The following is a 24,167-nucleotide window of genomic DNA, read 5'->3' as shown; positions in this document are numbered from 1 at the left end:
CCTACACTTTTTTATTGATAAAGTGCTATCTGTCAAAGCACAGACTTCCCAGTCCGTTCCCGACCCTTCTACCCCTGTCCCTAGTTCTGCTGTCTTTGACAGGTTTGAGCCAGTTTCCATGCTCTGCCTGCAGGAGTTGGTTGCTCACATGAAGCCCTCAGGTTCCCCTTATGATGCTCTCCCTCCTCGATTTTTCAAAGAGGTTTTTCTCACTATAGCATCAGCTGTACAATCCATTGTAAATAGTAGTCTGTCCTCTGGTGTTGTACCTGTCAATCTCAAACATGCAGTGATTCAGCCTCTACTCAAGAAACCTGCTCTTGATCCTGATATTATTGCGAATTACAGACCTATTTCCAAACTGCCTTTTATCTCAAAGATTCTTGAAAAGGTAGTTTACAAGCAATTAATGTCCTTCCTAGAAGAACACGGTATTTTAGAAGTTTTCCAATCTGGTTTTAAAGCTTTACATAGTACTGAATCTGCCCTTTTAAGAGTTTTTAATGATGTGTTTTTGGCAAATGACTCAGGTGACTGTGTTATTATTGTGCTGTTAGATTTAACTGCTGCTTTTGATACAGTGGATCATAATATTTTAATTTCCCGTTTAGAGCAGTTGGTGGGTATGCGGAGTACCGCACTGCAGTGGCTCAGATCCTATTTGGCAGAGCGAACGTTCTCTGTGAAACTAGGGGAGTTTGTATCCTCTACTGCTTCTCTTCAATGTGGGGTTCCACAGGGTTCAGTTTTAGGCCCGCTTCTTTTCTCTCTATATCTCCTACCCCTTGGGTCTATTTTCAGGAAACATGGGATTTCTTTCCACTGCTACGCCGATGACTCCCAGATTTATTTCCCACTTAAAAAGATAAATGGCTTCTCAGTAGACCCGCTGCTCAGATGCCTTGATGAAATAAGGACTTGGATGGCTTTGAACTTTTTACATTTTAATGAACAGAAAACAGAAGTGATGGTTTTTGGTGGCGCTTCTGAGGCCACTATTATAGATCTTGGTTCACTGGCACAGTATGTTAAACCAGTCATCACTAATCTGGGAGTTAAAATAGAGGCAAATCTTAAACTTGAAAGCCAGGTCAGAGCTGTTGTAAGATCTAGCTTTTTTCATTTGAGGGAATTAGCCAAAATAAAGCCTATCTTATCGAAACAGCATTTTCAGACAGTAATCCATGCCTTTGTTACTTCTAGGCTGGATTATTGTAACGCACTTTATTTTGGGATTAGTGATGCGTCCATTAGGCGCCTGCAGGTTGTGCAAAATGCTGCAGCACGTCTTTTAACTGGAACAAAAAAGTTTGAGCACATTACCCCTATTTTAATTTCACTCCACTGGCTACCTGTACATTTTAGGATTGTTTTTAAAATTCTCTTATTTGCTTTTAAATCTCTTAATGGCCTGGCCCCCCCCTACCTCTCGGAGCTACTACAACCATATACACCTGCCCGTTCCCTTAGGTCCGCCAATCAGCAGCTCCTTAAGGTACCGAAAACTAAGTATAAATTTAAAGGTGATCGTGCTTTTGCTGTAGCTGCTCCAAAGTTGTGGAATGATCTGCCCTTGCATGTTAGGCAGGCCTCTTCTGTCTCTGAATTTAAAAGTCTTCTTAAAACATATTTATTCGCTGAAGCCTTTGGCATTGATTAGAGGGGTTGACTCAATTTGTTTTAACATGTTTTAATTTATTGTATCTATTTATTTTATCGTATCTCATTTTAATTTTCTTTACGTATGCTATTAACATGTACAGCACTTTGTGAAACCCTGGTTTTATGTTAAAGTGCTTTAGAAATAAAGTTGGTATGGTATGGTATGGTTTCATTGGAACAGTAAAGTACCATAACAAAGAAATGAGTACACCTTTGTAGATATCACTGATATGGAGTTTTTCCTGTTTTACATAAAGACTTAGAGCTGCTAGTTTCCTAGTGGCATTTTCTCATTTAAACCATGGTGACTTAAAAGTTTAGCAGCAAGACACTTGTTTCCTTTGTTCCATCAAAACATTTCTTTCAGAGATCTGTGTTTATCAGAGCGATATGTGACTCATTTTTTATTGAATCACCAGGAAGTACACAAATACAAGATTAAATATTTTATTTATTTATCAAAGATACATAATTACACATTGATACAATGAACAAGGTGTTTATAAAAATTACACATGGTGTAAGAAAAACATTATAACATACAAATAAGTGTTTTATGATAATCTGACATACTTTAAAAGCATAAGAATAAAAGTTTTTAAAAAAATCATGTTCTTTGATGATCACATTACATGTATCATATTTTTAAAGCATAACATCAGGCACGTGCAGAGGGGGGGGGGGGCTAGAGGGGCTTGAGCACCCGCATTTTTAGCGGTCCGGAGCTGTAAGAGAAACACAAGTTAACTCAGGGACACAGACTGATGCGACAAAACCAGTAAGTAGGTGTACAGCGTACACTGTAGTGTATAGCACACAGGAGTATTAGCTTATTACGTACACGTTGGTAAGCTGTCTTGTTGCAACTGACGAACTGAAACAAACGAGCGTGCTGTGTGTGCAACAGCGCGACAAACATTACCTGTCCTTTTATTAACTGCACAAGTAGTGCTGGTCATAGCTGCTGGCTACCTGTGTAAGGCTGTCATGGGTCTGTAGCTCTGTCACCGTTTTAGGGAACATATTTAGTTTTAAAGTAAGTTTCCGTTCTTTTCCTGCCTTTCTGGAGGGATTATATTTCACTAAAAAACAATCTAATATGCATGTCCACATAATTATGCATTATTATAATTATAATATATTAAAAACACGCTGTTTTTTAAAGAACATACATTAAGAAGCAGATTATATTAGATTTATATTTTAAATAAGACAAAAGTTGGATTTTATAGCAGTAAAATTATTGTATCTCTACAGTTTAAAAATATAACAAGCTTTGCCCCTGCACAGAGTGGATAGTGAAACAAATGGAATCATCATAATGACATTATTTCATATTTATTACTTCCCCCTCCTCATTGCTTTATTATTGTAGTATTGCATTATTGTAGCTCTAGTAATAAATATGTAAGGATTCTGGATCAGCACCATGATGCCCATAGTATATACAGTATTCTGAAGAAGGTCTAAAATGTCAGTGTGTGTGTTTTATTTAGATGGATTTAAAAAAAAAAAATATTACTCATGATATAACATTGTCCAGACATGGCTGGTAAGGACATGAGGAGGAAACAGTAGGAGCTGTGTGAGGCTACTAAAGGCAGGGCTATAACATTTTTCTGTCATAATTTTATTTTAGATTAAGTGCAAGAGTTGTTAGGTGTGGATAATTAGATTATAGTTTATTGCAATAGCAAGTTGTGCCTTGTTCTCAGATAGAAAGCAAGTGGAGAGTGATATATGAAATGATGGGATGGAAGGAAGAAGAGAAGCAAAGAGTGAATCACAGGCAGAGCCTAAATTATTTCTCACAGTTTTTTGTTGCCTTATGGTTCCAAGCGCTGTCACCAATCTTTGCATTTTGTTATTATCTCATGACACTTGTTTAATCAGCTACCATCTCTCCTATGGACTTTTTAATGTCTACAGTCTCAGATCAACACAGCCCTGCCCTCCAGCACTATCCACAGCAACCCCTCAACAGCAACATTGTACCCATCAGGTAAAGCATCGGCTACATTTGCTCTGCCTTTTTGCCCATATTAGATTCTTGATGAATGTGTGTTGTTGTTATTCAGCCTGGTTCAATGTGCCCCTTTTTAACTTTGAGCACCCGCCCCTTTAAACCTCTCTGCACAGCCCTGCATAACATAGGGAGCAAAGTGCTCACAAAAACAGTTTTAGAGGACTTAAACACGATCATTTTTTCCACAGTGCTTGTATGCCTCTTGCAAAACTATGTACTTTTCACCATAAGACACAATAACTCACGATTATCTAAGACCAGCCATGAACATGGACAATCGCTTCATTACAATCATTTGTCCCCGCTGCTGCCCTCAGATCCAGATGCAGTCTTCTGTACTGGGGGGTAAAATGGCTCTTTTGGTGGTTCATAAAAAATATCTCAATAAGTTCGTGAGGGGACTAGAAACTAGAAACACTGGGTTGCAGAGCAGTTGGTAAGGACTTGTATATTTCTGGAGAGTCTGCAAAATCTGTATTCCTCGTGCTCCTGATTGGATATGTGGAGCCCGGCTCTGATATCTCACTGGTGGCAGCTAAAGATATGCATGCCTTGGAGGCGGAGTTGGTCTCGGGCGCAATCTTTCAAACGAGCCTCACGGCATTTCAGGAAAACTCAGGCCAGAAACAACATCCGGTCACTCGCGGTCAAAATCCACGCAGAGCTGATCTAGCTTAGAGAGCAGAGGCTGTCTATCGCGTGTGGAGAGACGGATGTTCTTGCCTGTGGATCGCTCAAGCACTGGTGGAGAAGAATTTGGCGAACTCGAAAAAATAAATGTGTGCAAGTCTGAGATATCTGCTGTGACAAAACAAATTTCCCACGTGTGGGACTAATAAAGGTTATCTTATCTTATCTTATCTTATTTTCCACCCTAATTTACGAATAAATTCTTTACAAATCCTACCATGTGGATTCATGGATTTTTTTTTCACATTCTGTCTCTCACAGTTGAAGTGTACCTCTGGTGCAAATTACTGACCTCTGTCATCATTTTAGGTGGGGGAACTTGCACAATCGGTGGCTGACTAAATACTTTTTTGCCCCACTGTATATTTTTGAAAAGTGTATTCCAAGTGTTACAGAGCCTATTTTGCATGGCTTTTGAAGATGAAAAAGCTTTTTTTGACAGAATGGTAAAAAGGAAAATGCGAAAATGTAGTTAGAGGGGGAAGATTAACACTTACTGAGTGATATGCACATAGGGCAAGCGAAGGCAGTTGTTGTTGATCCCTGGTTTCGTGGCTGTTGCGAGCTCGCAAGCAGTCTGAGCGGCGCGAGTTGTTGATATGTCTGAAGTCAGAGGTCTTCTGGGAGCTCGACGGCAGTTTTAACCTCAGCGGGAGATCATAAAATCGGACCTGCAGCAGATTGGCTAACCGGAGTGCGAAGGGAGCCGCCCGATTGTTATGTGATTGGCAGCGGGGCGAAGTCAGGGGGAGTTGGTCTCCAGCGGAAATTTTCAAACAAGGTAAGCAGCGCATTTGGGAGCAGAGCGGGGAGCGAACAAGCAGGAAAAAATTGTGCTCTGCTCTGGAAGCAGTTGCGGGTCGGCGATTAAGAGCGAGGTAGAACTTAGACTGTGCGTTGAATTTTAGAGGTTGCTAGTAAGAGGGAAGTTTTTGAAGAAAAAAGACTAAGGAGTTTTCCCCCTGTTTTGGATTATAAGATTTTTGGGAATAGAGGGTAGCTAACAAAGTTATTCTAGGGATTTTGGAGAAATCGCGGAGGATATTTTAAAGGAGTTTTGGCTTTGTTCGGTGGGTGGGAGCCGCGGGGCAATTTGAGAAAAGACTAAGGATTTTTTCAGGATTTACCCTGTTATTGAATATAAGGTTTTGGGAATAGAGGGGGTACCTAACAAGTTATTCTAGGGTTTTGGAGAAAACGCGGAGGGTTTTTTAAGGAGTTTTCCCTGCTTATGTTTCTAAGGATTAGGTTAAGGGGGCTGCGGGGATCGCGAGTTTTTTTCTGAGTATGAGTTTTATTCTAAATGAACAAATGCATATAAATCGAAATAAAGTTTTGCCCCAAGGCATGCAGCCTGTATTTCTGGCCATACTGAACGTTACAAAAGCACAAGTTAAACTAAACAATTTTAAAATGGTTTAACAGATTTTTAAACACATAAGCACGGAGCCCGAGAGAGCACGGTCCGGAGACACGGGCGCACCCGTGCACGCCGAGGCACACAGTCTCGGGCATACACACTGACCCGCCACCAGATGGCGTTTTTTGAGCATAAAAAGTAAAAACTTTTTAATGGCTTATAAAAAATAAAAGAATGCTACTTGATATATAAGAAACTTTGAAAATAATCAATTAGTTGTTTTTTTTGGGGGGGGAAGCAATGAGCTATGAACTAGCATATTTTTATGAATATCATATTTTTATTACTTCCTTTATTACTTCCTACTTCCTGAGCTCATGAATAATTTATTGGGGGGCCATAAATCACTCAGTTTGACATAAGGGGTATAATATCACTCTCTCATGAGACCTTCACTTTGTGACAATCATCACAGAATCGTATAAAACCCTGCACTCACTTCTTAATTACCTGGAAGCACCTTAAAGACAACCGGCCCCTCTCAACTGCGACAAATCATCTGGAGAAAAGGTAAGCATAGGAGACCAAACACTGAGGAACAAATCCTCGTTTCATCCTATGATAACAGCATTTTCACCATTTCAGCCAATTCCTTTTGCACAATTTGTCTCTTGTGCTTAGGCAACCTGTAGGGCCATGAACGCACTTTCCAGGCTGCGTTTCAAATTGGTGCTGCATGAGAGTCTTGCAGATGGTCGGGGGATGAACACATCTGCAAACTACTGTTGCAATGCAGGAACATCTGCTTTATTGGAACGTGTGAGATGCTAATCACAATGCATCTTAAACACACTCATGTTAAAACTTCATGCCCACATCTTGTTTTTAAGAAAAATTAATCATCTTTTCCTTGAAGATCATTTCAGAGTTTTTAATGAGCTGCAGGAACCGTGCCGAGAGCAGCCAAGTCTCCTCCTCTGATAAACCTCCACATGTACCACTAAAAATGGATGTGGATCAAAATGAATTCATTAAAAAAACAACGTGGACTTCAAGGATACAGTAAATACACTAAAGTGAAAGGAGGAGCCAAAAATAGATGTTTAATAGGGTTTGAATTAACTAAAAGTAGTCACCTGTAATCTTTAAAATGGTTCTGATGTGTGCTGCTGTTTTTAACTTTTAACAGTTCTTTTGCTGCCACTGTGAATATTGTGTTCTTTCCCTAATTAAATAAAGGTTACACAGCATCACTGCTCCATCTTCTGGTAAAAAAAAAAAAAAAAAAAAAAGGTATTACATGGAAATACAGCCCAAAACCAGTTCAGCTTGAGTTTCTTTTTTTCTGGACATAAAGTCACAGCAGGTGTTGTTTCAAAGCTGGTGGACAGATTTAGTTCATTTTGGAAGTTTTAAGAGCAACTGCTGTGAAAATATTTGCTTGTTTTGGGAGAAAAGGATTTAAGAGAAGATTTTACCACAGCAAAAGTTTAAATATGAATGAAGGATTGAAATTTAACTGAGGTGAAACATGCAATGAATACATAAAAAATAAGTTAATTTTGGAAAAGCTAAAAAAGTTCAAATAAAAGAAATGCTTTACATATCCATATTTGATTTTTGATAGAATACCAGTTTGTTTAAAAAAAAGAAAGAAAAGACATTCCTATAACTTTAATAGTACAACTACTAAACACTACTGTGTCCTAAGGGAACAAAGGTTAAAATGTAACAGGGATAACATTTTAGAGAATTAAGATCCCTCAAAGGAAAAAACATAAACTTGATATACATATCTATACATGCAGCTTCCTAAATGTAACATTCAGGATTATTCACTGCAGGTCCAGAAATCAGAGCTACCTCATCAGATCCAAGTGTGACATCAGCTGACACTCTTTACAGGAGATTCCATCTGAACTCTGTGGAGCCTGATCTCAAGGTTTTTAAGTCTGAGCCTGAAACCAGAAGAGGATCTTTCTCTCTCTTCAGATTCATTGTGATCCAGTGATTTCAGTCCTGCATGATCAGGCTGATGTTTGCACAGAGCAGATAATGAAGTGAATGTTTTTGCACATTGGTAACAGTGAAACAGTTTATTTACAGTGTGGGATCGTTTGTGTTCGGAGTATGAACTGAGATTCCTTAAGCTCTTGTCACACAGGTCACAGCTGAAGTTCACTTCCATGTGTGTACGTTCATGTTTGTTACGATGACCTGATTGTGAGAAGCTTTTGTCACAGTGTCTGCACTTGTATGGTGTCTCTCCTGTGTGGATTCCCTTATGCTTTTTCATTTCATGTGCTTTTTGAACACACTGTGGAATAGTTCATGTATTTTTAATGCACTTGGTGCGTGGAAGCCTCTCCCACATTCTTTGCAGTAGGTCTCTCCTCAGTGTGGCTAAACATGTGTTGTTGTAACTGTGCATCTGTTGGAAACAGTTTCCCACACTGATCACAGCAGTAAACATCATTTCCAGTGTGAATCCGTAGGTGACTATTTCGGTACTGTTTTTCACTGAAACCTTTTCCACAAAAGTTGCAGCTGTACGCCTTAATTCCAGAGTGGGTAACTAGATGCTTCTGTAAGTTTCAACTTTGACCAAAAGCTTTACCACACAACTCACAGTAGTGTGCTTTAACTACAATGTGGATGAGTTGGTGTTGTTTTAAGCCCTCACGATACGTAAAAGACTTTCCACACAAGTCACAGCTGTAAGGTTTAAATCCACTGTGGATGATTTGGTGTGTTTTTAAGCTTCCAGCCTGGGTAAAAGACTTTCCACACAAGTCGCAGCTGTAAGGTTTAACTCCACTGTGGATGATTTGGTGTGTTTTTAAGCTTCCAGCCTGGGTAAAAGACTTTCCACACAAGTCGCAGCTGTAAGGTTTAAATCCACTGTGGATGAGTTGGTGTTTTTTTAAGCCTTCAGCCTGGGTAAAAGACTTTCCACACAAGTCACAGCTGTAAGGTTTAACTCCACTGTGGATGAGTTGGTGTGTTTTTAAGCTTCCAGCCTGGGTAAAAGACTTTCCACACAAGTCGCAGCTGTAAGGTTTAAATCCACTGTGGATGACTTGGTGTTTTTTTAAGCCTTCAGCCCGGGTAAAAGACTTTCCACACAAGTCACAGCTGTAAGGTTTAAATCCACTGTGGATGAGTTGGTGTGTTTTTAAGTGTCCAGCCCGGGTAAAAGACTTTCCACACAAGTCGCAGCTGTAAGGTTTAACTCCACTGTGGATGAATTGGTGTGTTTTTAAGCCTTCAGCCCGGGTAAAAGACTTTCCACACAAGTCACAGCTGTGAGGTTTAAATCCATTGTGGATGACTTGGTGTCTTTTTAAGCCTTCAGCCCGGGTAAAAGACTTTCCACACAAGTCACAGCTGTAGGTTTTCTCTCCCTTTCTTCTGTGAGGTTTGTCGGCCTCCTGAGAGCGCCGACTTCTCACTCCATGTTGGTCCTGCAGTGACAGAGATACAAACAGAGGCAGTGAGTGAAATGCAGTCGTGGAACAAACTGAAACTCCCTCTATTAGCGGAATCAAACATGTCAACAAACACATTGTAGGTGTGTTTCCACCACCTTCTGGTCATAGTATCACATTTCAATGATGTGCTACAATGACAGTCGTAACGAAAAATACATATTGAAGAAATATTGATAAGTGGAGAAAATATTTTACTCATAAAAAATTGAGTTCAATTTTTGATATTGTTGTTTCAATGTGTGCCGATAAAAATTATGTTTGTATCTTCTTGTAACATCTGAGTTTTTTGGTTGTGAATGTAGATTCTGTGTATATATGGAGGAGCCCGGGATGGAAAAGATAAAGCTGCTGTTAACATGTTTTTAAAAACCAACAAGCTGTGCAGTTTCAATAACAGTGTAACTGTGATATTTTTCTCACCTTCTGTGTTGAAGTCATTTTTTCCTCTGTAGTGGCTGAGCTGAGTCCAAATGGCTGAAATTGTTCCTCTGTTGCTCCACCAGACTCTTCTCCTGTTACTCAGCTGGGACACAAAAAGTATATGTATTTTATCCCTGATAAAAAAAAAAAAAGCAGAGCAAATAAACATGACTAAACTCCTCAGTGACAACAATACCTATGAAACTTCAATGTGGAAACTGAGAAGCAGCTACAACAAGAAAGTCATCAGTTGTCACAAGAACCTGAAAGGGAAAAAGCCACTGACCCCCCTGCATATCACTGCCTTTACCCAGTGGATGCTACACCCTGTATATATGGACTTCTATAGATCCACAAGTCCGGCTCACACTCAATGGTAGCAGTACCACCTGAAGCACCTCATTAGATTCCACCTACTCCACCCAGACAACCCACATGGAAAGGATATATATAAATCTTATAAAGTTTGTATCCGTCTTGTGTGAAACTTGTATGAAAAGCATACAAGAGTGAAAACAGATATAAGACCCCTTGAAAATTATATAATGAAACTTCTATGTTTTGGATACTTACTAAAACAATGTATGAAAGTAATGAGAAAGTGGCCACTTTCATGAGTAAATCATATAATTTTTTACTATTTCTTTTCCATATGGGAAGGTAAAGGGTGGTTGTATGTAGGGATGGGTATCGTTTAGGTTTTATCCGATACCAGGGCTGCACGATTAATCGTTAGAAAATCGCGATCTTGATTCATACTTTTGTGCGATCTCATTTCCAAATGACAACGATTTTTTAAAAAGAAGAAAAAAAAAGACGACGACTGTACCGCATTTTGATCCAGGACGTAATCTGCATGAAAACAAGCGCTCACTCTTCCTGCTCAACAAATGACAAGGGCGGAGTCTTATACCACGTGATACAGAAGCTGTGCCGTGTGATGCTAAAATTAGTAGTGAAAAAACATCGGAGAGCACGTCAGGGAAGACGAGAAAGTGACAGGAGAAAATCCATCCCGGTCAACCACTCAAACATCAATAACGGGAACCTTATACAGCGCTTCCCTATACCCGTCGAACTCCCGCAGGCACAAAGAAATTACAGAGGCCATTACTTATCACCTGACCAAAGATATGGCTCCCATCAACACTGTGCAAAATGAGAGATTTAGGGAAACGATCAACACCCTAGACAAACGCTACACAGTGCTGTCCCGCAACTATTTTTCTATTGTTGCACTACCTGCTCTATACACGCAGTGTCGAGCAACGGTGGAGACGGAATTTCAAGCAGTACAACATTTTGCAGCAACGACAAATGTGAGACATTTGTTGTTTTTATGTTTATTTATTGTTTTTATGTTCAGTCTCAACTGTTACGAAGTTGATGTGCAGTTAATAAGTGCAATAAATATTTATATTGGAAAAGAAAATCGTGAGAGAATCGTGATCTCAATTCTAAGGAAAAAAAATCGTGATTCTCATTTTATGCAAAATCGTGCAGCCCTATCCGATACCAGTACCAAACTGGTACTTTTGAAACGGTGCCAGTGCTTAAACGGTACTCAAACTGGTGCTTAAAGAATGGAGAACACAAAATTGGTCCAAAACCCTCTCATGTTCAGCTGTTTTTTTTGTAAAAAGATAACAATGTTAGCCTTTTCTGCAGCCATAGGGCATATATGGTATCACTCTTGGCTGGAAGCAGTGCTTAAACAATGGAAAATACACAAACTTTGTCCAAAACCCTCTCATGTTTAGCTGTTTTCCATTTTTTCTTTGGTCATTTTAGCCTTTTTGGCCAGGGTGAAGGGAGTATCTGCCATCAGACAAGAAGAAAGCCATGTAACTATGACGGTGTTTGCTAGTTCACCTTACATGCATTAATGTAATAACGTGGTTAGCCTACTCAACGTAAATTACACACGAACAACATTAATCTACATATATTGTTACAAATATATGTAAGAACTGAGCCAAATTTAGTAATGCCAACAAAATGAAATAACAATATTTGTATCTTATATATGATACATTCTTCCACAGGAGCTGCTGATCCAGTTCTACACTGCGGTCATTGAGTCTGTCCTGTGCTCCTCCATCACAGTCTGGTATGGAGCAGCCACTAAACAGAACAGGAGCAGACTGCAGCGGACTGTACGGGCAGCAGAAAGGATCATCGGCACCCCCCTGCCCTCCATCCAGGATCTGTACCTCTCAAGAACCAGGAAACGGGCAGGGAAAATCATCACAGACCCCTCACACCCTGGACACAGACTTTTTGATCTGCTGCCCTCTGGCAGATGGTACAGAAGCCTGCAGACCAGGACCACCCGACACAGGAACAGTTTATTCCCCTCGCCATCTCCCTTCTTAACAGTTGACCTGTCACACTGCTCCCACTGCCAGACTGCAGCTGCACCTTATGTACATTTTGTAGTATTCATTCCACCTCATTCATTTCTGTATTTTATGTATATAAGTTTAGGTTTGTTATTTATAGTTGGTTTACACAGCTTTGTGTATGTATGTGTATATATAGACACGTGTGTGTGTGTGTGTGTGTGTGTGTGTGTGTGTGTGTGTGTGTGTGTGTGTGTGTGTGTGTGTGTGTGATTTACATTGCTGTGCTTGAGAGCCACCATCTACTGAAACCAAATTCCCTGTATGTGTCTGCACATATACTTGGCCAATAAACACTATTCCGATTCAGATACATCTATATATACACTGTAGGGCTGCCACGATTAGTCAACTAGTCACGATTACGTCGACTATCAAAATCGTCGACGACTGATTTAATAGTCGACGCGTCGTTTGAAGCTTTGTAAGATCCCAAAAGACGCAGGAATAAGTAGCAGGATTTAAGAGTGTAATAACGGACTGAAACAGAAGATGGCAGCACTGCATGTACAAGGATGCCAGCTGCCGTTAAACCCCGAAGAAGAAGTAGTAGCTCCGTCCCAGTCAGAATTCATAGCGCAGCCCAGCCAGTGTTGCCAACTTAGCAACTTGGTCGCTATATTTAGAGAGTTTTCAGACCCCTTAAAAAAGACGTGAAAGCGCTACTCTCAACAAGCAGCGGGTGCTGTAACGCAGTCAGTTCTTCTTTTACTCTTATGCTGTTTTGTGAATCACAAGGTTTAAAACTACTTATAAACACACACACAAAGTAACTCCACCAGAGTGCCTATTTCGGGTTACTTTTGCTGGTCCAAGCCCGGGCAAAGGAGCAGGGTTGGAATTGTGACATTAAAAAAAACAATAATTGCTAAAAGAAATTTAATTTGTAGTTCTAAATAAACTAACTGCATTTAGGACGTTTTTACTCACTTTATGTCTCTTCCATGATGTTATTTCTCTCTCCAACAACATAGGTTACAATTAGATTAGCATGACCAATTATGCAAATTAGGCGATGACATCATTTAGCGACTTCTAATGACTTTTTTGGACAACCAATAGCGATTTTCCCTACTGAGGAGTTGGCAACACTGAGCCCAGCTCAGTTTCCAACAATGGCGGCAGCTAGTTAGCTTTAATATTACTCTTATTATTCTTTCTGGGTCACAAAATAAACATTTAACATGTTTTCAGGCGAGAATGTAGCTGTGTAAACCTCAAATATCTGCTCAGTTTATCAAGACACCACATATTTTCAAAAGCGCTCCGACGTTTTCGGAGACGTCTGTTACCCACTAGCTCGATAGCTAGCCGGGGGCAAGGCTCGCTAGAGCCATGAGATCACTGGACTCCCGGCAAATCGTTTTTAAACCCACCGCCGTCTTTCGCTACTCAGGTTAAACATGATATATGAGTCACTTAGATAACTTAACAATGTTATTTTTTGGCTTTTTTCAGTATTTTATTTGTTCCTGAGTAAATCAGTTTGGCTGAGATTAAAGTTATAGTTCTTACACAGCTGAATAAACTTCAAGCAGACAGCTGATCATCAGAAGTGTGAGATGCTGGAGAATTTACTCCAGTGTCCTGTTATATTTTAGATAGCAAGGAGTTTATTAAACTTCACCGAAACAATCTGCAAATTTCATTAAAATTTAATAAACTATCATCTTGTCTTTATTTTTAGTTAGCACATACCTTAAACACTTAAAGCTGTAAGCTAATGATAGTTATATAAGAGCAGATGCTGCTGGTGCAATAAGCTGTATGTTTTACGTTCAATGGATGATGATCTGATTAGTTGACTAATCGCAAAAATAATCTGTGACTAGTCGACTATCAAAATAATCGTTTGTGGCAGCCCTAAAACACTGTCAAAGATACTTGTCTTTGAGTGAAGATTTAAGGTGATAGGACATAAATAAATGCAACTTGAATCTTTACTGAAGCTCAGTATTTGACACAGAGTTCAAGTTCAATGCTGTAATAACTAATAATGATTAATATAATAATAATAACTGTAATATTGGCTGTATAATATTTACATCACCAACATGAGATAACTTTAGTCTCATGAACAACATTAGCTAATTGTTATTTACTAGCTAATCTTAAAATGACTGTTCAGTACAGAAATGAAGCCCAACAATCATGTTTTTACAGTCCCGCGGTCTCAGCCTCAGATACTCAACAAATCAAACAAAGCTCATAAAAAAATAAACAGATGAACAAAAACTGTTTCTCTTCCATTTCAAACAATGCTGTATGAAACGTTTCAGCGGTTAGTATCATGGTTGCTAGGCAACCTGAGCAGCACCATGGAGGCCAGACCGTCCCATTACACAAGCATTTCACTTTCGGTCTTTGAGGACGATTCCCGCGTGGCCCGCATCCTCCAAGGCTGCAGACCCTGAATTGGAATACAGCCTATAAAGGTGTGTGTATGAGAAGTACTTCTCAGAACCACTTGGTGTTTGCTGTGACTGCATGTAGTGGGATCAGTGGTAATAAAGCTTTGAAGAAACATACTTCAGCCTCATCTGACCCTTCTTCTCCAGCAGGAATATCAAAAGAATCGGTGAAGTCAAGAGAAAGTGAACCTCAACAGCACCTAGCCACATGAGAAGTCCGATCATTTTCTCTCTAAGCTTCTTAGACTCAGAACAAAAGTTGTCCGGCTTTGTGTGTCTGGCAAAACACTTTTTACAAATCCTGCTGGAATAGGTCTGGTTACAGCCGCAGTCAAAGCATGATGGAAATAATTGAACAAGCAAGAAAATGTAGCCCTTTCGCACCCTTCGCGGTAGGCTTCCACTACTCTCTCTATAGGGCTTTGGAGTTGACATCACAGAACACTGGGAATGCTGCGCCATCTTCCGGGGAAATGAATCAAAACAAACACACTGTGTTGTAACGACGACTACAAGAAAGATGCTTAAAAGTAGCTCAAAATAGAAGAGACTGTATAGAGACTGATTGCGTTGTGAGGCGAAGCAGCAGCACTTGCAGAAAATAGCGTGCGTTGGAAATGTGGACCCGCATGAAATACAGCCGTGACGTAGAATCCCCGAAGACCTACCGCTATTGACGTAGCGTGACATTTTTTCGTACCTTGTCAGTGGAGTCAGCGCGCACAAGTCATTAGATATCGTCATATCGCCCAGCACTATCATGTGGACAATAGAAAAGTGTCTAGTGCCATTTGTCTTCTATCGTTTTTAACCCAAATTTTATAAATTATTACATAAAATATATAATTAACCCTTTACAACCGGTCGGAGAAGGCACTCCGTTTTACCTATTTTTAAATCCCTGTAGAACTGGAACCAAAAATTATTTTTTTGGCATGTGAAACCGGAGGAGTTGTACTTACATCTTATGCCATTAGCTTGTCCTAGGTCACGGTTTCCTTCCACATACAGGGAGTGCAGAATTATTAGGCAAGTTGTATTTTTGAGGAATAATATTATTATTGAACAACCACCATGTTCTCTATGAACCCAAAAAACTCATTAATATCAAAGCTGAATGTTTTTGGAAGTAGTTTTTAGTTTGCTTTCAGTTTTAGCTATTTTAGGGGGATATCTGTGTGTGCAGGTGACTATTACTGTGCATAATTATTAGGCAACTTAACAAAAAACAAATATATACCCATTTCAATTATTTATTTTTACCAGTGACACCAATATAACATCTCCACATTCACAAATATACATTTCTGACATTCAAAAACAAAACAAAAACAAATCAGCGACCAATATAGCCACCTTTCTTTGCAAGGACACTCAAAAGCCTGCCATCCATGGATTCTGTCAGTGTTTTGATCTGTTCACCATCAACATTGCGTGCAGCAGCAACCACAGCCTCCCAGACACTGTTCAGAGAGGTGTACTGTTTTCCCTCCTTGTAAATCTCACATTTGATGATGGACCACAGGTTCTCAATGGGGTTCAGCTCAGGTGAACAAGGTGGCCATGTCATTAGTTTTTCTTCTTTTATACCCTTTCTTGCCAGCCACGCTGTGGAGTACTTGGACGCATATGATGGAGCATTGTCCTGCATGAAAATCATGTTTTTCTTGATGGATGCAGACTTCTTCCTGTACCACTGCTTGAAGAAGGTGTCTTCCAGAAACTGGCAGTAGGACTGGGAGTTGAGCTTGACTCCATCCTCAACCCGAAAAGGCCCCACAAGCTCATCTTTGATGATACCAGCCCAAACCAGTACTCCACCTCCACCTTGCTGGCGTCTGAGTCGGACTGGAGCTCTCTGCCCTTTACCAATCCAGCCACGGGCCCATCCATCTGGCCCATCAAGACTCACTCTCATTTCATCAGTCCATAAAACCTTAGAAAAATCAGCCTTGAGATATTTCTTGGCCCAGTCTTGACGTTTCAGCTTGTGTCTTGTTCAGTGGTGGTCATCTTTCAGCCTTTCCTACCTTGGCCATGTCTCTGAGTATTGCACACCTTGTGCTTTTGGGCACTCCAGTGATGTTGCAGCTCTGAAATATGGCCAAACTGGTGGCAAGTGGCATCTTGGCGGCTGCACGCTTGACTTTTCTCAGTTCATGGGCAGTTATTTTTCGCCTTGGTTTTTCCACACGCTTCTTGCGACCCTGTTGACTATTTTGAATGAACCGCTTGATTGTTCGATGATCACGCTTCAGAAGCTTTGCAATTTTGAGATTGCTGCATGCCTCTGCAAGATATCTCACTATTTTTGACTTTTCTGAGCCTGTCAAGTCCTCCTTTTGACCCAGTTTGCCAAAGGAAAGGACGTTGCCTAATAATTATGCACACCTGATATAGGGTGTTGATGTCATTAGACCACACCCCTTCTCATTACAGAGATGCACATCACCTAATATGCTTAATTGGTAGTAGGCTTTCGAGCCTATACAGCTTGGAGTAAGACAACATGCATGAAGAGGATGATGTGGACAAAATACTCATTTGCCTAATAATTCTGCACTCCCTGTATAGCTTTAGAAAAATTTGCATAAGAAGCACTTGCAGCAACAAAAACATAATATTCCAGAAACACGCGTTGCCGATGTTCATAACACTTCTTACGTTGGCATATACATCAGTGCAAAGTATTGCATGTCCGCCATTACCTGCCCGAAACCGGAAGTGACGTCATTTTTGTGGGCCTTATAAGCCTATGTTGATGTTCATAAAAGTCATGTGCATATTAGTATTGTACAACACTTTGGTCAACCAGGTGTGTTTTTAAAGTGCTATATAAATAAATAAATAAATAAATTGATGATGATGATGATGATGATGATGATGATGATGATGATGATGATGATGATGTTTGACTTTATGCTTTTCCGTATTGTTTCTGGGATCCTTAGAACTGAAATTACACTGTTGGAAATATTATAATGCATCAAAATAAACTATTTATTTTCATTTTTCCTGTAGTATATAAAAGGACTGTTACAGATGAACTTGGATACTGGGTTTTGCTGGGTAATATGACCAAGATACAGTCAGAGGTTGGCCATAAGATGGACTTCTCCTCTTCAGGTGCCCAAAAAAGGCTCTTGATCAAAACATAAACAGACCATCCGTATGGAAAGGTAAAACTAGCCGTCAACAAAAATAGAAAAATCCTACCTGCTACCTTGGAAGAGTTGTCACCGCCATAGGGCTTTGGAGCGTGATGTCACGGGGGTGGGCGTGGAAAGGATTTTGGCCTGATGCGCCATTTTCCGGGTCCAAACAAAGCGCAAGCGAAAAAGGAGCGAAGGCACACACAACAGCCATGGTTCGTACTTGCTGTGTTGCCGGCTGTGGAATAAGCTTAAAAAAGGTTTGTCTTTTTTTTTTCTTTCCCAACCTGGAAGCATCATGAGGGAGCTTATATGGCGGACCTTACAAAACGAAGGCATCTAGCCTGGATAGCAGCCATGCGACAGCTTGATATCCAGTTTGCTTCCATCTCCAGATATCTGTTGGTGTGCTCCAGACATTTTTACTCCGGCAAGTTCTGTACGTTCATATCACTCTTTATAGCTTAATAATATTATCGTTGGGGTTCTTGGAGATTATAGAAATTGCAAACAAACATAGAATTGAGTGACTGTGGAGACATACGTGCTATGTAACGATTTGCTAACTCTTTCGCACAACTGTAGGGAAGCCTGCCTATGAAATGAATCAAACAAATCCAGACTGGTTACCAACGTTAAACATAGGGCACTCCGAAATCCGAACGTGAGGGTTAGGGTCAGGGTTAACAAGATACGTGAAGATATCGGGGTAGGACAGTGGCGGTAAGTACTCTGGGTCTTTACTCCACTGCCGTATTTCATTCGGAAGCAGACATCTGAAACACCCGGGGCTTAGCCCTAAAGGGTAGTATGGATGTGGGATTCTTTTTTTCTTCTTCTTTTTTTTTTTTTTGGGGGGGGGGGGGGGGGGGGGTAGACATTACTGAAAGATTAATTGGAGCATAACTGAGCCACTGTGTGAGAGCTGAGCAGCAAAACGAAATTAAGTGAGGGTAGAAATGACTGAAAGATTAATAGGCTTTCTTATGAATTTTGTTCAAAAAAGAATGACTTCATATAGGAAAAAATATATATCACATATGCAGGACACCTTAAACTAGTTTTTTAATTAAGCAGCAAGGCAGAACAAAGTTGGGGCTGCATCAAGACACGAGGACTAAACCACAATTCAACCAGATCCAGAACTGATCCGGAATTAAAACAGGACTACAACAGTTCAAAATCAGGACCACTTAGGACTTAACCAAGACAGAACCAGAATCAGAACTAGATGATAGTAGCACTAAAAATCATCATAGACCCGCACTACACTTATTTTTTTAATTCTACCAAAAGTACACTATTTAGATTCAGAAAAGTTTATTTAATTATTTAACCTTCATATGCCTGCATAACTTAATAAATATATAACTTGAAAAATAACAAACCTGAAAAGAAACACTAGGTACGAGATACACAAGTACCTCTAAGCATATATAAGTAAATATTTCTAAGCATAAATGACAATCAACAATACAAATCTAACACCTATGATACGGATTTTGGTAAACAACCATTTAACTAACATGTGTTTCTCACCTGTTCTTGTTCCCTTACTGTTCTGTCCTCATTCTCCTCTCTCTCCCTCTCTGTTCCTCTCTCTCCCTCTTTGTGCTGACAATCATCAAATATACAGTTGAAACCAGATATTTACATACTCTTCAGATCAAAACAGATACACTTTTTTAATTGTAACATCAAATCAGACTACCGTAATTGTCGGGCTACAAGCCGCTACTTTTTGCACAAGCTTTGAACCCTGCGGCTTTTAGTCAGGTGCGGCTTTTCTATGGATTGTCCATGATTTTTATCATATCGTAAGACAATTTGTTTTGTTTGTTCCGCTGTTGTACGGCACTACGTTGCCTGGCGGAAGGGCATGTGATCAGACACACAGTATCGGGGTTCAAGAGTGGTATGTTGGTCACGTGTCCATCCGCCAGGCAACATAGTGCTGTACAAGTAGCACAAAAAACAAACTTCAAATTAACGCTACGCGTTCAGCGGGAGTCGTGGATGACGAGCGGCGATAAACTTGCGAAAAGCAAGTTATGCTCAACTCCACCATTGGAATCTGACAGCGTGGAAAAGTGTGAAAACATCCATGATCACCAACGGATGTCGAAGGGCTGGACTGCTGCATGATGGAGAGGAGGACACCGCCACGGCCCTTCTGAGGGTGTTCGACTCCGACACTGACAATGAGGATTTCTTTGGTTTTGAAAGTGACAACGAAGGAAAGAAGCTGAGAGTGGATGACGTAGCCATCCTGAGCCTGTTCGTATCCGACACTGGAGGAGAGGACTTTGGTGGTTTTAGTGCGCAGGAAGATGGTGGTGAATGACTGACTTTTCTTCTTGTTAAAGCCGTGTCACTGCACCTGAGCCTAAAAGGTAGTCCGAATCTATTTTTCTGGTGTGCTGTAGGTTATTGTTATGTACTACATTTGTTACTCATTCATGAAGCACAGTACATGTTTCGTACTTGTAATTACCGCTACTTGTACATATACCTAAAAAGTTATGCAAATATGTACCCATAACTTGTTTTTCAAAATATTAATAAAAGGGGTGTTTCTCCAAACAGCCATCTCTTTCCTGACAATTCGCTTTGTGCATATTCTCTTACATATGATAAGTCAACATTGAAACACCTGCGGCTTTTGGTCAGGTGCGGCTAATGTATGTACAAAACAGGATTTTCCCCTGATTGTAGCTTGTGCGGTTAATATTCAGGTGCGCTTTTATAGTCCGGGAAATACGGTAAATGTTTATTTTTTTAGATTGATAAATATAAAAAAACATATTTGTTAACTTTAAGAGTAAAGAGAGAAACTATCTGTATTTCTTAATTTTAAATGGCACCAAATTGTATTCAAAATTGAGCCACACTTATGGAGCTCCACAATCCTTTTCCTGGTGTTTTGGTTGATATCTCTTAATTTTCCCATTTCAAAGAAACAGGCTCTGTGTTTTGTCTTATATGCATCCACAGCTGTCCCACCAATTTACTCACATGGACTCTACTAACCTATCAGAAGCTTCTTCAGCGCAGAATGGAATCGTCTGGAGTTTTCTTATTAATTAACAATAAACTTAGTGTATATGTACTCCTAAATTTGATGAAAGTGATTAAAATAGACAGCTCTGTCTCTCTTTATTCTGACATTTAACTAAGTCAAAAGATATTTCAATATTTATTTATCTAAAACAAAATAAGTTTACTCTAAATTGATGTTGTACAGTAAAAAAATGTTCTTGTGTTTTCCATAAAGTGTATGTAAATATCTGGTTTCAACTGTGAATATACTGCTGTGTATTGAAAGTCCTCTTGTTTTGCATAGATATACTGAACAACATACAAAGCATAATATATAAAATAATATCTACCTGAGTTTTTTCTTTGAAAGAAGCTCCTTATGTCCATTCTTGTATATCAGTGCATTACTGAAACAGATTTATTTAGCCGTGGAGGGAAACAACTGAAAATATGAAATAAACACACATGTAAGCTAAGACTCTCTAAAGAAACAGCATTGTTGTTGTTCGGCTTTTCATTTCGCCATTTGTTGATTAACTTGAAGAGCAAGTAACGTAATACTGGTCAAGTGATCAGTTTGATATCAATCTTTCGTGATACACCGTCATATTTACATTTTTTGTACAGTATGAATGATTTACTTTGGTACCTGGTCAATCTTCAGTTCTCCTCTGTCTGCCTAGCTCCGTTTCTCCAACAGCGCACTTGCAGTAGTGATGTGTCGGTCGCGAACGAAATGGCTCTTAGAGCCGGCTCTTTGGAGTGAACGACGCGAGCCGGCTCCTTATTGGGAACCGGGTTTTTTTCTCTCTCTCTCTCTTGCACTTTTTTTCCGGAGCCGGAGGGAAACAGCCAGGGACATCAACGTCACATTAGAAAGGTATAGTAATCAACCAAAACTATATTCAGTTGCGGATGATAAAGGATTCAGAAAGTTTATTCATGCAGGCCCAAATGGCAGAGAATGTGCATGTTCTTTTTGTTTTCATATTTTAATTTATATTTAATTGTGTTGTGGTTTGCAGTGTTTTGTGTTCTTTCACTTTAAATTTGTTTAAAAGGAAAAAAGCTGAAAATTTAAATAGTTAAAAGTTGAAATGTAAATAGTTGGTTTTTGTATTATATTATTTATTTATTACATTTTGTGTGGAGTGAATAAATAAAAGTATATTTACAGTGGCCCCTAGAGACAAAGCACGTAAAAACTCCAAAACACGTACAAAACACAACAGAGGTGGTCCAGGATGCTCGGGCGCAGTGTTGAGCTTTTGTTACCTAGTGGCCACACAAGCCAGCAAGTACCAACGACCGGATTTGGTGTGTGGTAGTAACAGGTAAATGAACTTTTTTTTTTAATTATTTGAATATATATGAGTGCTTGTGTATAAATACATAAACAATACACACATGCTTTCAATTGTGTAATTTAAGTGATCTAGGTAGCGGTTTTGAAAGTTCAGTTAACGCTAGAAATGTGTTTTGGAGTTTGTACATGCATATACATCCGCATATATTTATATATAAACATATATAAATAAAACCACTTCTTTTTTTTACATTAGTAATTCCTTTTGTGCATAATTTTATATTTTTGTTAATAATAAATTAATTAAAGCAACAAAACAACCGAAAAGAGCCGGTTCGGAGCCGAAAGAGCCGGCTCTTTTTAGTGAGCCGAGCTGAAAGAGCCGGAAATCCCATCACATCGTCACTGCGGGGCGATTGTGGCTCAAGAGTTGGGAGTTCGCCTTGTAATCGGAAGGTTGCCGGTTCGAGCCCTGGCTTGGAAAGTCTCGGTCATTGTGTCCTTGGGCAAGACACTTCACCCGTTGCCTACTGGTGGTGGTCAGAGGGCCAGTGTCGGCAGCCTCGCCTCTGTCGGTGCGGCCCAGGGTGGCTGTGGCTACAATGTAGCTGCCATCACCAGTGTGTGAATGGGTGGATGACTGGATATGTAAAGCGCTTTGGGATCCTTAGGGACTAGTAAAGCGCTATATAAATACAGGCCAACAATCATGTTTTTACAGTCCCGTGGTCTCAGCCTCAGATACTCAACAAATCAAACAAAGCTCATAAAAAAATAAACAGATGAACAAAAACAGTTTTGTAATAGAGTGAATTGTTGCCCCCCAGTGGTAAAATACAGAAGTGCCTGTTACAGGGCTAGTTCTTGGTTGACCAGTAAATGGTAAATGGACTGGTTCTTATATAGCGCTTTTCCACTCTTCTGAGAACTCAAAGCGCTTTACACAACTTGTGCATTCACCCATTCACACCCATTCGCACAAGCACAACTGACATTCACACACATTCATACTCCGATGAATGCATCGGAGAGCAATTTCGGGTTATTATCTTGCCCAAGGATATTTGGCATGCAGACTAGGGGAAGCCGGGAATCGAACCACCAACCTTCCGATCAGTAGATGACCTGCTCTACCACCTGAGCCACAGCCACCCTACATAACATACCCTATATAACAACAAAAAGGGTAGTTTTCTGCACGCTAAGAAAACAACAAGTTAGTGTGTGATGTCCTGCTGTTCAATAAAGGCACCTATCCACGTCCTTCTGTCCTGATCTTTTTAAAGAGCCTAATCCAGAATATCACAGTTTCTCTAAATACAGGCCATTTACCATTCACTAACTCGCAGGCAGTAGCTGCCCCGTCCTGCTTAGTGCCTGAGCTCAGATCATACCAATATTAGGGGGGATTTACGCACAGTCGTAAACACATACACATACAAATCCTGATTTACAAGTACAAAATATTTATGATCACATTTTGAGCCCATATTTGAGCTTTGCCCCAGAAAATGGCGCGTCAGGCCAAAATCCTTTCCACGCCCACCCCTGTGACATCACGCTCCAAAGCCTTTTGGCCTCCTTCTCAGCAAGCTTCCACTACTGCGCTCCCCCACGCTTGTACCTGTGGCTTCATGTCCTGGGGTGGGGGTTGGTTGTTCTCCTGCCCTGCACCCCATCCTTTTGTTCATATTCAAAGACTATTTTTCTTTATGTATTCTTTCACCCCAGCAACCGCCATATTATGATGTTGCAAGCAATCACAAACTCTACAGTGTGTCTAACTCCAATGTCTACCAAGCAATCTAATATTCTCAACAGAGCTAAACTCAACATAAACTGAACCCACATTAAAGTTAGCTCGATGCTTACCTTTAGACGAGCCCACAAACCGAGAGAAACTCCGTGATGAAGCTGGAACTCTTTCCAAAAACAGGAAACAGATCAGGGAGCAGAGATCCACGTGGTTCACGCTGATCTCAGCTACGATCCAGGAGACAAGGGTGTGCAGATCGATGCAGAAATGAATCCCAACGTTGGTAGTGGTATATGTTCCTGTAAGTTTACTACTTTACAACCGTTTCATAGAAAAGCAGCTCTCTCTGCTCGACTCCTCTCCTGCACACACAGTTTGCTCCGCCCCCTTATCTGACTCCGCTGTGATTTGTTGCTGTGCGGTCACGTGACTCAGCTGCACAACGTAACCCA

At 40.2% G+C, this 24,167-nt stretch overlaps 1 long non-coding RNA gene across 1 annotated transcript; it reads right to left on the bottom strand.

Annotated features, from left to right (window-relative positions):
* Positions 1–7,009: 7,009 nt before the first annotated feature.
* LOC308410838 lies at positions 7,010–24,097 on the bottom strand. The gene is made up of 3 exons (XR_013974274.1): positions 23,832–24,097; positions 9,650–9,752; positions 7,010–9,202 (listed from the first exon to the last, which is right to left on the bottom strand). It is a non-coding gene; the product is annotated as an uncharacterized lncRNA (long non-coding RNA).
* Between the last annotated feature and the right edge of the window lie 70 nt (positions 24,098–24,167).

The sequence above is a fragment of the Rhamphochromis sp. 'chilingali' genome (assembly GCF_963969265.1).
Source record: "Rhamphochromis sp. 'chilingali' genome assembly, chromosome: 1".
In the NCBI taxonomy this organism is placed as follows: domain Eukaryota; kingdom Metazoa; phylum Chordata; class Actinopteri; order Cichliformes; family Cichlidae; genus Rhamphochromis; species Rhamphochromis sp. 'chilingali'.
This window is presented reverse-complemented; position numbering and strand designations above follow the sequence as displayed.